Genomic DNA, 12,849 nt, shown 5'->3' with positions numbered 1-12,849 from the left:
CTGGGAAAGAGAGGCACCAGGACCAGGAGTTTAAAGTCATTCTCAGCTATCTAGGGAGTTCAAGGTCAGCCTGGGCTACAGTGGAAATTGTAAAAAATAAAAGTGAAAAAAAAGTATATTCTGTCCAGAAAAAGACATATAGAACTTCATAAAAAATTTTAACAGAGCTAGCTTGATGTGGAACTCAGTAGTAGAACACTTGCCTAACATGTGAAGAGCTATGGGTACAATCTCAACAATAAATAAACTGATAGATAAATGATAGAGATAGATAGACAGATAGACATATAGATACAGAGATCGACGATAGACAGATAAGACAGATTAGAAAGGTGAGGATAAATAGATGATAGATAGATAGATAGATAGATGTATATAGAGATAGATAGATAGATAGATAGATAGACAGATAGATGTAGGTAGGTAGATAGATAGATAGATAGATAGATAGATAGATAGATGATGCAGAGATACAGGGTGTGATGGCTAGTTTTATGTCAACTCAACACAAGTTAGAGTCATCTGAGAGGAACCCTCAATTGAGAAAATGCCTTCATAAGATTGGGTTGTAGGCAAGAGCTTTTTCTTAATTAGTGATTAATGTGGGAGGACCTAACCCATTGTGGGTAGGGCTATCCCTGAGCTGGTGCTCCTAGATGCTATAAAAAGCAAGGTGAGCAAGTCAGTAAGTAGCACTCCTCCCTGGTCCCTGTGTCAGCTCCTGCCTCCAGATTCTTACCTTGCTCGAGTTCTTGCCCTGACTTCCTTCAATAAAGAACTATGATGTGGAAGAATAAGACAAATAAACCATTTCCTCCCCAAGCTGTTTTTGGTTATGGTGCTTCATTACAGCAATAGAAACCCTAATGAAGACACAAAGATAGATAGATAGATAGATAGATAGATAGATAGATAGATAGATAGATGACAGATAGATAGATAGATAGATGACAGATAGATAGATAGATAGATAGATAGATAGATAATGGATGGATAGAGGTAGATAATCATAATAGATAATATAAGTTAGTCATGGTGGCACAAGCCTGCTGGCCTAGCACTTAGGAGGTAGAGGCAGGAAGATGAGGAGTTCAAGGTCAGCTTCAGATACTTAGTGAATTCAAGAGCAGCCTGGCTCTCATCAGATTCTTTCTCTCACAAGAAAAAAGACAGTGCAGATCTTGCACTTAAAAGAAAATAAAATCAATAGTATACAGTTGCTCCTAAAAGCAGAACTTTCCGTTATAATTGCTTTGGTTCCTCCACCCCAATATTTGAATACACTGAGCTGTCTTCAGTAGCTCTTAAAGGTGTCCCAGGCAAACAATGGGCTGTAGGAGTCCCCAGAAGTCATACAGTAAACCGTGGTCACTGTGGACTCGGGAATAACCTTTTCTTCTCCTTGGAGACATAAACACTCGAGTGACATTTTCCTCTGTGCCCTGAGGGAGCTCATGCTGTAAAGGTGTCACAAGCTACCTGTCTGTGCTTCAGCAAGTCATTTAGCACCCGCTGACTCCAAGTCCTCGCTTTTCAAACAGAGGATAACATGAAGCCTGCCTCATAGGGCCTCCTGGAGATCAGAGGCAGCGATTTACAAAGAAGCTTGACCACTTCCGTTATTATTTATAGTGCTACTTAGCATGTCCAATATAAGAATTTTAGACATAGGTGCTACTCTCCAGACCCTGTGTCTCTTTTGGCTCTCTTCCAAAGCTTCTCAAGCTTCCTTTAAAAAGAAAACCTCAGTCCTTCCTGCCTCATTTTAACAATCCCATTGAATTAAGCACCTAACAAGGCCCTTAAAAAGGGACAGGGGAGCTAGACATACTAGCACATGCCTATAACCCCAGCAGAGAGGTTAGGAGGGAATCTTGCTGCTTTGTTGCAAGTATAAGACTAGCCTGGGCTGTACAGCAAGACCATACCCTCAAAAGGGGTGCAGAGGGTGTTAGGGTTGGAGATTGCTTACAGAGCATGCCCAAAGCCCTGGATTATCCTCAGCACTGCGTAAACTGTCGATTCATTCCTATAATCCCAGCACTTAGAAGGTGGAGGCAGAGGCTCGGAAGCTCATAGACACTTTAAGGTCACCTAGGATATGTGAGCCTCTGAGCTTCTGACTCAAAAAGGCAGGGGGTGGGAATACACCAGGCGTGCACAACGGCTCCAACGTGAAAAAGGAAGGGGCTCGGTGCTGCTGTGCATTTGGTGCTGAGGTGACGGGTCAGCATCACTGTGCCGTCCTCCCTGTTCCCGCTGCCAGCTAGTGCCATCCTTGCCCCCAGTGGGCATCTCTGAGGATGCGTGTGGCCAGCAGGGGCTCTGGGGTCAATAGCTCCCACCAGTTATTATCAGTTGCTCTTCTCTGCTTTTATGTGTGTGGCATGTTCTCATAATTGCCAGAACAAAATACCCAGCTCCCCAATGCACTAGCACAGGCTCTGCCGTTTGAGGTCCTGCCTATCTTCTTCTCAGCATCAGAAGTAGACCTGGTCCTGATGGAACCACCACCCAAATCTCCTATACTGGAGTGGGCACATAGCTATCCATGATTTATTCTCTCTCTCCGATCCAATCAGAAGACAGAATCTGATGATTCTCATCCTTAAAAATCAAGCCATTCTTGTATGGAGGGCTCAGTGACACGGCAACATTATTGCTAATTCACTGTAAGTTTGGAATACAAACCTCTGCTTAAAATAGTTTACAGTTTTTTACCTCAAACAAAATCAAAATCCTTTATTTTTTAAACAAAAACGATTCAAGACAGGGTCGCTATATGAAATCCAGACTGCCCTCCAACTTTCTGGAGCCTCCTGCCACAGCCGCCTGAGTGCTGGGATTACAGACATCACCACCATGCCCAGCTTCCAAAATTCTCTACTGTACCTTTCAGAATCTAATGTTCTCTGCTCTCTAAATCCACCCAGCAAGCCACGTGTGGTAGGGTGCTTCTGTAATCTCAGCACTTAGGCCTTAGGGACAGGAGGATCCTGAGTTCAAAGTCATCCTTGGCTACAGAATGGATTTGAAGCCAGCCCGAGTTACATCAAACAAACAAATGAAGGAATAAATTCTTCTAGTGCCCCTGTTTCACTCTTTCTGAACTTCTTGCCACACAAACTCCGCCTCAAGTTCCTTTTGTTTTGGCTCTAGACCGACACATCGTTCACGTTAGATCATCTGGATTGTCAGTTGGGTGCCAGACACCTTTTGGGACAAGCCCCTCTCAAGCAGCCTTTCTAAACTGTCGCCGTGATCCGGTGATCCGCACTGCCTGCACCATGCAGCTAGACCACCACCTTACCCTGCTTTGCATGCTTCATGTGGTGCTCCCCGTTAGGATGCAATCTCAAACCCGGCACGGCAGTTAAGACCTGTAATCCAGCACTTAGGAGGTGCAGGTAGGAGAGTCAAGACCTGTAATCCAGCACTTAGGAGGTGCAGGTAGGAGAATCAAGACCTGTAACCCAGCTCTTAGGAGGTGCAGGTAGGAGAATCAAGACCTGTAATCCAGCACTTAGGAGGTGCAGGTAGGAGAATCAAGACCTGTAACCCAGCTCTTAGGAGGTGCAGGTAGGAGTGTCAAGACCTGTAATCCAGCACTTAGGAGGTGCAGGTAGGAGAATCAAGACCTGTAACCCAGCTCTTAGGAGGTGCAGGTAGGAGAATCAAGACCTGTAATCCAGCACTTAGGAGGTGCAGGTAGGAGAATCAAGACCTGTAACCCAGCTCTTAGGAGGTGCAGGTAGGAGAACCAAGACCTGTAACCCAGCACTTAGGAGGTGCAGGTAGGAGAACCAAGACCTGTAACCCAGCACTTAGGAGGTGCAGGTAGGAGAATCAAGACCTGTAACCCAGCACTTAGGAGGTGCAGGTAGGAGAATCAAGACCTGTAACCCAGCACTTAGGAGGTGCAGGTAGGAGAATCAAGACCTGTAACCCAGCACCTTAGGAGGTGCAGGTAGGAGAATCAAGACCTGTAACCCAGCACTTAGGAGGTGCAGGTAGGAGAATCAAGACCTATAGACCTGTAATCCAGGATTTAGGAGGTGCAGGTAGGAGAATCAAGACTTCAAAATAATCCCTGGTTACACAGTGAGTTTGAGGCCCTGGGCTACAAAAGTCCCTGTCTCAAAACAAAACAAACCAATTCCTGTGGGTGGGGGAAGGGGAATGGTTGGCAAGATGGCTCACAGAGTAAAGACTCTTGCCACCAAGTCTAAATGGTCTGATTTCTAAGTCCCAGGACCCAAACACACGCCCCCCCCACACACATACACAATCAATCAATGAAACAAACAATGCAATTAAAAACATTATGGTCGGGGCTGGAGAAATGACTCAGTAGTTAAGAGAACTAACTTACTGTTCTTGCAGAGGACCAGAGTTTGGTTAACAACACTCACATGAGGAAGCTCACAACCACCTGGAACACTGACCCCTTGGGGCCTCTTCAGGCAACTGCACCCACGTGCACGTATCTTCTCTGTCTGCCACACAAACATGCACACATACAATGTTAACATGTCATAGTAGCAAATCTTTTTTTAAATCTTACGGTCCGCTCTAGTTCCCGTACCCTACCCTTCGCACACACACCCCAGATACAATCTCCACAGGGACGGTTACAGAGTGCCTAGTGTATCCCTCCTACCTAAGGAGGAAACTGAGTCCCAGACAGACTAGAAGATCTGCCTGAGATCACCGAGTCAGTGAGAGCCTGAAGGTTTGAGCCTCAGTCTTCAACTGGGAACTCTGAAATCCACCACGCTATAAGTCATGCAGTGTGCTTCAGTGGGTAATTATTTTAATTATCTAAAATTACGGAAAGAGAAAAGCTGCCTTTGACATTGACTGTGATTGTAAATAGCTAACTAGAGGGAAGTCATCTGTCTTTCTCCCCGCCATAAAATCTGTGCGATTGTTTCATAGACAGAGAGGGGAAAAAAGGCGTTAAGTAAATGCTCTTTGTATCTGGAAAATTGTTTTTATATTAATAAAATAGGTCTTTAGCTTAGCTCCTCTATTTTTAATGAGTTAAAGCTGACATTAAAGCTGTATCTTCATTCTTCCTGTCAGGGGGTTGTTAAAAAACATTTGGAACAATTCGCTTTGGAGTTGATGAGTTTATGGACTTTTGAACCGAATTCGCTTTTAAATAAATGAGGGTCTTAAGTCCTCCTGAAAACAATGTTCCTAGCACCGCCATTGTCAAGTGAGGTGTGGTCAATGATCAGCGCCTTTGGAGCAAGCAGGAGATGAGACGGAGAAACTGTGTCCTGAGAAGAAAGATGGCAGGGGTTCTTAAATTCGCAGCAGGAATTTCAAATACTAAGTGCATGTTCTTTTAAAATGCTCTCTGATTCGGCCTCATTACTCTAAATTTTATTTCTTTTCATTTTTCTTGCATCAAAGAAATACATGTACTCAATTATAAAGCCAGGCGTGCTGGTACTGATGCTGCTTGATCTCTCACGATTATACATCCCCATGGGTCTCCTACCAGCGAAGGCGGGATGAGTGAGATGTTGAGTGTCAGCAAAGCTCGACCTGCCTTCGGCCGCATACGCTTCTCTTCCCTTAGCTTTCTCAGTATAGTGACAAATGACTTTTGATTAAAGCAATTATCAGCAATGATTTTATATCATGACTATTGTTCATAGCTGAGTCAAGTATGATTGCCTCTCTTTTTCTCAAGCTCTTGACATTAAAAATGGCTCTGGGGCTAGGCAGATGGCTCAGTCAGTAACTCATTTGTTTCCAAAGCATAAAGACCTGCGTTTGTATCTCTCGAACTACACAGAAAACTGGGCAGAGCAGCGTGTGTTTGTAGCCCAGTGATGGCAAGATGGGAAGTGGAGAAGCCCTAACCCTAACCCAGAGATCCTTGGCAGGTTGGGGATGGGATCCCGAAAGCTCCCTGGCCAGCTAGCCTAGCCTACTTCCAGGTCTGAGGACAAATATATGAAGTTGTCCCTGGGCTACCACATACATGCCGTACATGTACACGCCTGCACATATACCCACACCCATGACAATACCCCCGCCCCCAGCTTAGTCCTTTATGTATCTATCACCAAGTCATCTGTGAACTTTCTGACAGACCGAATCTCCTCACTAGGGTCAACTATATCTGGTACTCTGTCTCTCTTTCTCACATTGTGAGGGGGTTGTCCGGTTGGCTCTGGTGGTTGTTTTGAGAAGGAATTCCTGGAGCAGATGAAGGAGTCTCAAGCTGCTCTCGTGGAGCATGGTGGTGGCTGGGCAGGGAGGTCAAAGGAGACTGGAGGTAATGTAGAGAAAGAAATAACCAAACTTATGATGTGGTAGGGAAAGAAGACATGCCTTATTTTAACAGGAGCACCTGGGAAAATCATAGCAGCACTTCTGAAGTGGAGTACTCTGTGGGAAAATCACAGTGTCACTTCTGAAGTGGAGGACTCTGTGGGAAAATCACAGTGTCACTTCTGAAGTGGAGGACTCTGTGGGAAGAGCAGCCATGGGGCAGGAATCAAGAGCTTGGCTCTGGACAAGTGGAGTATATGATCTTCGTAGTGTCTTATCCTGTTGATGTATATATACACCTGACAAAAGCAGCTGCGGGAAGAAAGGATTTATTTTGGCTCATGGTTCAAGAGTATAACCCATCATGTCTGGGAGGCCAAAGCAGCCAGAGCTTGGAGCAGTCGGGAAACAGCACAGAGTGAGGGGCCTTTAAGACAGCTTGTTTCCTCATCTTTAGTCCATCCAAGCTCAGGGAATGGTACCGCCCATTTTTAGGATGCCTCTTTCCACCTCAATCAACATAACCCCTCCCAGACATGTCCAGAGGATTGTAGTCCCTCACAGAGGTACCTGGAGATTACTTACCTCTGGTTATTCCAAATCCTGTTAAGTTGATAACATTAACGATCACAACAGCACTTTACGTTTTTAATTGGTTGTTACTATGACAAAACACCCTACAAAAGCAGCCTAAGTGAGGGGAGGATTTATTTGGCTTATGACTTCCAGTTTATAGTCCATCAATTGAGGGCAGTCAGGACAGACACTCAAGCAGGAGCTTAAAGCAGAAACCATGGAGGAGAGCTGCTTGCCAGCTCACTCACAGGCTCCTTCTCAGCTACCTTTCTTAGATAGGTTAGGACCGCTTGTCTAGGGATGATACCATCCACAGGGTACTCCTACATCAATTAAGAATCAAGACAGTCCCCCAGGCCAATCTAATGTAGGAAATGCCTCAACTGAGACTTTTTTAGATAACTACGGGCTGTGTCACCTTGACAATCAAAGGCAGCGTTCCTGCTCCAAGGGTGGGTGCAAGGGATTAGGGTGACACTTTCAATCACTCATCCTAGACTCCTTGGATATGGGGGTGTTAGAGGGCTGGGGTCTCACCTGCAATCCCAACTGCTTGAAAGGCTGAGACAGGAGTGCTTGAGCCCAGGAGTTGCAAGCAGGATAGGCAACAAAGCTAGAACCTGTCCCCAACTAGAACAAGGGCTTCTTTGTGGGAAACAATGGTTCGAATTTAGGGGCTCTAATCCTCAAGGGAAGTATCTACAATTTCATATCATAGAGAAAGTCAATTTACCATGCAATATGGTGGTTTGAAAGAAAATGGCCTTCAAAGGGAGGGGCATTATTAGGAGGTGTGGCCCTGTTGGAGTAGGCGTGGTCTTTTTTCAGGAAGCACGTCACTGTGGAGACTGGCTTTGAAGTCTCATATATGCTCAAGATACCACCCAGTGTTTTAGACCACTTCCTGTTTCCTGCAAGATGTAAGACACTCAACTACTTCTCCATCGCCATCTCTGCCTTCACACCACCATGTCCCACTTACCATGACGATGATGAACTGAGCCTCTGAAAGTGTAAGCCAACCTAATTAAATGTTTTTCTTTATTTATTTATTAAGGATTTCTGTCTCTTCCCCGCCACCGCCTCCCATTTCCCTCCCCCTCCCCCAATCAAGTCCCCCTCCCTCGTCAGCCCAAAGAGCGATCAGGGTTTCCTGCCCTGTGGGAAGTCCAAGGACCACCCACCTCCATCCAGGTCTAGTAAGGTGAGCATCCAAACTGCCTACGCTCCCACAAAGCCAGTACGTGCAGTAGGATCAAAACCCCATTGCCATTGTTCTTGGGTTCTCAGTAGTCCTCATTGTCCGCTATGTTCAGCGAGTCTGGTTTTATCCCAGGCTTTTTCAGACCCAGGCCAGCTGGCCTTGGTGAGTTCCCGATAGAACATCCCCATTCTCTCAGTGTGTGGGTGTACCCCTCATGGTCCTGAGTTCCTTGCTCGTGCTCCCTCTCCTTCTGCTCCTGATTTGGACCTTGAGATTTCTGTCCTGTGCTCCAATGTGGGTCTCTGTCTCTGTCTCCTTTCATCGCCTGATGAAGGTTAATATTCAGGAGGATGCCTATATGTTTTTCTTTGGGTTCTCCTTCTTATTTAGCTTCTCTAGGATCACTAATTATAGGCTCAATGTCCTTTATTTATGGCTAGAAACCAAATATGAGTGAGTACATCCCATGTTCCTCTTTTTGGGTCTGGCTTACCTCACTCAGGATAGTGTTTTCTATTTCCATCCATTTGCATGCAAAATTCAAGAAGGCCTTATCATACAACAAAAGTATATGCTCTACTATGTTCATAGCAGCATTGTTTGTAATAGCCAGAACCTGGAAACAACCTAGATGCCCTTCAATGGAAGAATGGATGAAGAAAGTATGGAATATATACTTTTATATAGAGTACTACTCAGCAGTAAAAAACAAGGACTCCTAATTAAATGTTTTACTTTATAAGAGTTGCTGTGGTACTGGGCGGTGGTGGTACACACTTTTAATTCCAGCTCTCAGGAGGCAGGGGCAGGTGAATCTCCCTGAGTTCAAGGCCAGTCTGGTCTATGAAGTGAGTTCCAGGACAGCCACCAGCAGTTATAAAAAGAGACCCGGTCTCAAGAAACAGAAAGAAAGAAAGAGAGAGAGAAAGAGAGAGAGAGAGAGAGAGAGAGAGAGAGAGAGAGAAAGGGGAAAAAAGAGTTGCGATGATTATGGGTTTTTTTCACAGCAATAGAAACCCTAAGACACATTCTATGTAAAATTTATAAGAAATTAGCAATTTTACTTAGCAATTTTACTGTACAATGCTTCATATGAAGCACCAGGAAGAAAAGGGATAAAAATGTAGAAACAAAACAAAAGGGAAAATTCAGGACTGGAAAGATGGCTCTGTGGTTAGGAGAGCATATTACTCTTGCTGAGGACCTGAGTTTGGAAGCATCCATGTTTGATAGCTTACAGCCATCTGTAACTTCAGCTCTGAGGGGATCTGATGCCTTCCTCCAGCCTCCATGGACACCCACTTACACATACACAGAAGTAAAATGAAAACGTCTAAAAAGTAAAAAAAAAAAAAATCTAAAAAATTCTTTCTAATTTCTTACTCTGTATGCAACAATATGTAATTGCTGTGCAGCATAAAATGTATTTGTTTGGTGTTACATTAAACTCATTTAAGAAAGCCCCCAGAATAATCACTTGTGGTTTAGCTTGCCTCAGCTAAGAGAGTTAAGAGTTGTTTAATTTTATAGACAATGAAGTTAATTCTCATAGCTGCAGGAGGGAGGACAGAGTGGAATAAACCCACAGAAGGCTGCCTCCCACCTACACGGGGTCACCACGGCTGGCCGCTTCAGTTAAAACTTTGGCCTTGTGACATACTCTTACAAGGGCATCATAGGAATCACCAATCAGCATAAAATCTGCAGGTAAGCAATGTTTTTCTGCTTGCATTGCCTTCTGCATCTCAATTTCCCAGCAGGAACGTGTTTGCTCTGCGTCTTAGTGGGCAGTCCCTAAGGAATGAGCCTCCTTTTTTATCTTGCAATGGATTCTCGAGGCCATCGTTTCAGGTAAGCTAGGAATCAATCGCACAAACACAAAGTACTTTCGCTGAGCCCGGCTCAGGGTGGGGAGGGGATAAAATGATGAAACTCAGAATATATTTAAGTGGTGTGATTCCCACACCATGGATCATAAGCCGGCTTTCACTTCACTGGGAGGAGGTTTGTTTCCTTGTCTGAATGCTATTTGTTGTTTTTAAGGTTTAGTTTTATGTTGTGATTATGTGCACCTATATACACATTCAGGTACCCAAGACGCCCGGAAGAGGGCATCAGATCCCCTAGAGCTAGAGTTATAGGTGGTTGTGAGAGGTTCCAGGTGGGTGCTGGGAACTGACCTCTGGAAGAGCAGCCAGTGCTATAGCGAGCAATGAGACCTCTCTCTCGGCTCTGTTTTGTTTGGTCAAAAGTGAGACCCCGGCTCTCTAACACCCTATACCCAAAAAGTCTGGAATGTAATATTGAGTTGGAAGTGTCACCTCAGCCCCTGGCCTGGGAATTACCATGGTCTGGACTCCAACTCGCAGCGTGCCAAGTGCTGACCTCTCCCCGGGGAGGGTCAGGACCACTCCCACAGGGTATTTAGACTCGCACCAGAAAAAAGGAACACGTGGTTCTCTCCTTCTGTTCCCCCCACCCCACCCTTCATGCTCCTGACCACCCAAGAGCACGGTATGCATTAAACGTGGACATTTTTGATTCTGTCTAATCTGGTTTGATTGGAGTTCTTTGCGCCAGCGGAGAGGCTCGGTTAGGAAATATTCCTAACATGTTTGTTTTGGATAGACACAAAACCAAGAAACCACTGGATATCAACGAAAGAATGGTAAAATAGTAAGTTACATAGTCTACACTTTGAGATCTGGAAACGGTCAGGATGGAGCGTGTGTACTCCTCCCACAGGAAGAAGAGGGGAGGGTTGGGGACTAGGTCAGCTGGTAAAATGCCTGCCACTTAAACCTAAATTTAATCTCACGCACCCATGTAAAAAGCTGGGTGCAGTGGTGAGTGCTTGGTATCCCAGCACTGAGGACATGGAGCCAAGAACACCCAAGATTCCTGCCTAGCAGCCTAGGCTAATCAATAAGCCGTGGGTTCCTGGGAGAGACCCTGCTTCAGAACCAAAAACAACAAGCTAGGTAGTGACTGAAGAATGACATCTGAGGCTGGCCTCTGATCTCCACACACAAGTGCACATATCCTCCACATACGTGCACGCTCACACACAAACCACCATGCCCAGCTTACACATTACTAGGCTTTGTGCATGCTAGGTAAATGCTCTACCAACTGAACTACGTTCCCAGCCCCTCAAGGACGAATCTCAATTGTCACTCTTTAATGTTGGTATATCCATCAGCACAGGCTTAGCGGGACCACGTGACAATGAGCTCTCAATGTATTTCCACAGTGATGTTTAAGTCATGATGTTCATTGCATTCTATGGAAGAGAAAACAGTTAACCTGCCAAATATCTTTGAGGTAAAATAGAGTGAGTCTTTGGGGTGGGGTGGGAGAGCTAATACTGACCACAGAGTAATTTGGTCCTTAAAAATTTAACGATACGACTTTAAGAAACTCAAGCAGATATAATAGGGGCCGATGGGGCGGGATGTCTCTGAGCCACAGACTCAGCATCCGGACTTGAGCGGGACTGAGTCAGTCTACTTGTGCTGGCAAGTGCAGCCTGGATACTCAGTGCACATCCATCTGGATATTCCAGAAGCCGAATTCACTTTCTATCTATAGCATCCCTCGCTTTGATTTTCCTTTTGAAAATTTATTTCCCAAGATCCTTGCCAAGAAACCACGGAGGTGCTGGAGCTGTCTCCCCACGACCCTGCCCAGGCCCCATCCCCCTCATTATCCACCCTGGACATATCCCCAGTGAAGAGGAGCAGAAGTCGAGGATGCTCCCTTATAAAATCTTTGGCTGCTTTACTCGAGGGATGAACTGTGAAAAGATGTGTTCCCCTTTGTAACATTTTTAAGTTGGCATCTAAAAATGTTCACTATAGGTTCAAATAGTTGTGAAAGATGAGCTTTTCCGTCATAATGATATATTAAGACAGCCCAGTTCGGACATTAATTTATGTTTTTGCTGGAGTCTTATGTAGCCCAGGCTATCCTCAAATTTACTGTGTAGCCAAGGACATTGAACTTTGATCTTCCTGTTTCTGCTTCCAGCCCCCAAGCACTTGGTAGTATACACTCCACACTAGATTGTGTGCAGTGTTGGGGATAAAATCAGGTCTTTATGTAAGGGAGGCAAGCGGCGTACCAACTCAGCTGCATCTCCAGACTCCAGGTCCTCTAAGGACCACAGCTAACAGATATTGATTCAAAAGCTTACTAGGTGCCTGATGCCTGGTACAGGGGAAGCACTATTTATCAGCAAGGAGAAAATGTCTAGAGAGAGCTGGGAAGAAACAAGATGTTATCAAGGGCTCTTAGGAGGGATTGTAGCCAGTAATGCTAATCCACCCTGCATGCCCTCAGCTCAGGTCTGTGTTCATCTGTTTCTGCCGTATTCAGGCTGTACTTAGTAGATCCTGTTGCTCCAGCACACAGGAGACTGTTGAGACTGTGGCTGAGCCACAGAGTCAAAACAGGGGGCACTAACTCCCACAGATCTTCCTTCAGCCAAGCCAGACAGGAGGCCATGGTCTCCTCTCCCTCTGGGCAAGACAATGATGAAGCTTGTGGTACAAAGACTTCTCAATAGCCACACTTCCACCCGACCCTCATGCAGGACTGAGTCCTGGTAGCCCATGGTGGTGATATGAATCTGTCCCATGTTCTGCCTGCATGCTCTCACTTGCATTTTCTGAGACCACTTCCTTTATGTTTAATGTTGATTGTCAACCTGACAGAACCCAGGAGACACCTCTGGGCATGTCTGTGAGGAGTTTCCAGGTGGCATTAATTGAGATGCA

Source organism: Microtus oregoni, unplaced genomic scaffold, assembly GCF_018167655.1.
Source record: "Microtus oregoni isolate MIOR12 unplaced genomic scaffold, Mior012 000032F_ref0000030, whole genome shotgun sequence".
Classification (NCBI taxonomy): Eukaryota; Metazoa; Chordata; class Mammalia; order Rodentia; family Cricetidae; genus Microtus; species Microtus oregoni.
The sequence above is the reverse complement of the archived record's forward strand: the minus strand, read 5'-3'. Positions refer to the sequence as shown.